Here is a 3882-nt window from a genome sequence, read left to right as displayed (position 1 = left end):
ATAAAACACAAAAAATAAAATATGCGTCATTTTATATAACCCTTTATCCCGAGAGGCCAACTTTTTTTGAACATAAGCCAACAATGTGCTATTCTTGAAAAAGTTAGCCTTACATGGAAAACATTTTCTATTTTCCTCTAGGGTTTAACCTCCAAAAGTCTAAAATCCACAGGGTTCTCTTAAAAAACGGAAAATCCTGGCAAAGTCTCTCAAATTTAGGCAAAAAATTCATAGAGTATAAGGAAGATGAAATTTGAATCGACTGCAAACCATCAATTCTTGCTAAGTTAAATTTTACAGACTTCTCCTAAAAAAAACCCTTATACCTTATTTTCAGCTAAAAACTGAACAACATAACGGTCAGTCGGCAAACTTAATTCTTTTTGAATCCAAAAACAATTCTCAATTCACCACACTGTTCGCATAGAATTGACCCATTCGCCAGAATTTTCATCACTAAGACTAAAGTCTATTCACGATAAGTGTGCACTCTTTTTTCTTTCTTACCTATAACTTTTGAAGGAATTCTTCAATCTTCATAAATTTGGTATCGTTGGAGAGGTATTTGTGAGTGGAACAATTTAAAATCAAAAAGTCATTTAAAAAATTCTAAATGAATCCTTGATCATCGAACGTCATCACTGTGAAACAATTTCTAAAAAATAATAATTCAGTCAAAAGATATCAAACAAAGTTAGAAGCTGATGGACGTCTAAAAACCCTGTTTTCTGCTGTTTTCTGCTGTTTTTTGGGGTCTTTGTATCATAACTTTATATTGAATAAATATTTTGGTGAAATTTCTTCACAGTCAAAGAATCTCTCCAGTGAAAATGAAAGTTATAGCACTTTTCTAAAATATCTTCATTTTTTTCTTCTTCATTTTCATCTTCATTTTTAGAATTTTTTTAAAGACTTTTTGATTTTAAATTGTTCCACTCACAAATACCTCTCCAACGATACCAAATTTATGAAGATTGAAGAATTCCTTCAAAAGTTATAGGTAAAAGAAAAAAGAGTGCACACTTATCGTGAACAGACTTTGAGTTTTTTCTCCTTAAAGGTGATAAAATGAGGGGTTAAGCTACGAATCGAAATCTCAAAATACAGTGGTTGTTCCACAGCTCGTATGCTCAGACAGTAAAGTCGCCGAAACTTTAAATTAGCTTTATTGAAAAGATCATTAGCGTAAATTAGCGTGTTGGTTAAGCTTAATTACCCACAAAATGACCCATGCATTATAAGCTAAAATGAATCATATTTTTATTTTTATCACGTGTACTGTGTACAAAGCCTATGGGAAACTTCCAAAATTAAATAGACGTTAACTGGTTATTAATATTTAGGTCTTGGCTACACGGTAATGACCCAATTACATTTTAATGTACTTTTCTTTGAATAAAGGTAAACCACCAGTGACATCCCATGATAAGATATATGGCAATTTGATATTAGGAATCGGAAATGAAAATGTTTTTCCGGAATATCTATGATTTGCGGTTGACCTTCTTTAAAGTGCTGTTCATCTCATTTGCTTTTGGGAGGTTGCCATGGTAACGCATGTGTCAACACTGTAAGCATTACAGCCTCGGTCGCACAAACGCCGCACAAACGATTATACGTTTTTTTATAAGAGCATCTAAAATTTTATAGTCCTTCAGATGTTTTAACTTTTGAAGTTTTAAGCTAAAAATGTTTTTATTTTCACCATTTTGTGTCTATTTTTGTCCATTTTTCCAAGAAATTGGCTACTTTAGAGTCCATGAAGCCTCATTTTAAATCTAAATTTTAAACATTTGCTCTTAAATTCTTATTATCTTAACTATCGAAGCCTTATGTAATCTTGAATAGTTTGTGTTATAAAAAAATGTACCCTATTCGGTAAGGCCAGGGCAAACCAGTCCAAAATTTCATCCAACATGATTTTCCAATGTTGGATGAAATGTCTGATGGAAAAACTTGCGTTGGATGAAGCGAAAATCAAGGCCGGGGCAAACCCATCCAACATTCCATCCGACATGACTTGGAAAAAAATGAAAATTCAAAAAATAAAGAGAAAAAGTACCGCCAAACCAATCCAACACGAAAAATTACACAATTCAATGAGAGAGCTTCTTTGATCTCGCCGCAAATGTTGGATGAAATGTTTGATGGCGATCAAACTTCATCCAACACCATCCAACACGATTTTTTTCTTCTTTTTTTGAATTTTCATTTTTTTCCAAAAATTTGAATTCACCCGAACCGGTCCAACATTTCATCCAACATCAGAAAAAAGGCATGTTGGATGAAATGTTGGATCGGTTTGCCCTGGCCTGTACTAGAAGTGGATATTTGACAGACTTTGCTTGAAGCTCATGCAAATCTTTAAATCAGCTTCTTTAGGGCTTTAGCGTGGTTTGCCGTAAAAACGCCATTATGAGATCAGATACCTATCTACCCGAAGATAGTGCGCCACTCTGTCATATTGGATCTTTTCTCGATGTACTTTGATTTTAGAGCATGGGAACACAACATTGTAGGCGTTGGAATAAAATTAACCCCCATGATAATTAGCACGGGCTAAAACACCAATCTTTAAAATAACCCAAATGGTTAGACTTGATCCGTCATTCAATTGCATCATTACTTGGAATAAGAATTTAAAATTAGAAAGCAATTCTTTTTATCCTTGGTAAGCTTTAAAGATTTATATTAGTAAAGTGTTCGGATATCGAGAAAGTCTTTCCCGGACATTCAAATAAAATTCGAGACAGTTTCTAGTTAGGACTCTAAAATTTTAGAAAACCATTTTTTTCATCCATTTTGGGAAGCTTCAAAGGTTTGTATTAATAAAATGTCCGGATATTGAAAATATCTTTCTCGGACATGAAAATAAAATTGAAACACTTTCTTGTTAGGAGTCTAAAATTAGAAAAAAATATTTTTCATTCATTTTGGTGAGCTTCAATGATTTGAAAGAAAGTAAAATGTCCGGATATTGAAAATTATTTCTCGGACATGAAAATAAAATTGAAACACTTTCTTGTCAGGAGTCTAAAATTAGAAAAAAATATTTTTATCCCTTTTGGCATGAAGGTAATAAAGATACAGATGGAGAGAAACGTCTCGGTAATAACCTAAATGGTCGTTGAAATCTTTTATAAATCTATTCAAAGCGACTTTTCTTTGATGTACCATCATTGGAAGCAAAAAACATCAATTTATAACTTTATAAGAACAGAAAGAGGCTGATCCGTTGATTTTGAAAAACTTAATTTTGCGAGAAATCTTAGTTAAAATGCGATTCGAAATAGTTTCAACTGATTTAAGGATAAAAGAATATATTAATTTCATAAGGATATATTTTTGGGCTGGCATTTTGTGAACATTGAGAGTCGCATCACATTATCATTGAAAGTTTCTTATCTTAAAATCTTTACGTCTAAGTGGGCAGCGGTTTTCATACTCTGACAAAATGATCGATACAAGGTTCCTAATCGTAACACATTCTTTTTTAGATCTATTGATGGCTTTATGGGCAGCTTCCCCTAGAAGTTTAAAGTATTATGCTTATTATGTGAAGTTTTCTTCAATTTTTCATGACAAGGCTATTATATTTCAATATACTTGTTAAAAATGTAATGTCTTTTCATTCATCTTAAATATTCCCACGAGTATACCCAAAATTAATCATCTTATTCCCAAAGCAACCAAACAGCTGTTTGCTTCCGATGATAAATCAGAATAGAACAAAAGGCATTGACTCTCCATCTATCTTTATTACCTTCATGATTTTGGTGAGCTTCAATGATTTGAAAGTAAAATGTCCGGATATTGAAATTATTTTAAGACACTTTCTAAAGTCTGTCTCAATATAATCTGCAGCAGAGAAAAAAAGGCCAT

This window comes from Clytia hemisphaerica, unplaced genomic scaffold (assembly GCF_902728285.1).
Source record: "Clytia hemisphaerica strain Z4C2 unplaced genomic scaffold, Clytia hemisphaerica genome assembly, whole genome shotgun sequence".
NCBI lineage: Eukaryota > Metazoa > Cnidaria > Hydrozoa > Leptothecata > Clytiidae > Clytia > Clytia hemisphaerica.
Note: the sequence above shows the minus strand (reverse complement) of the source record.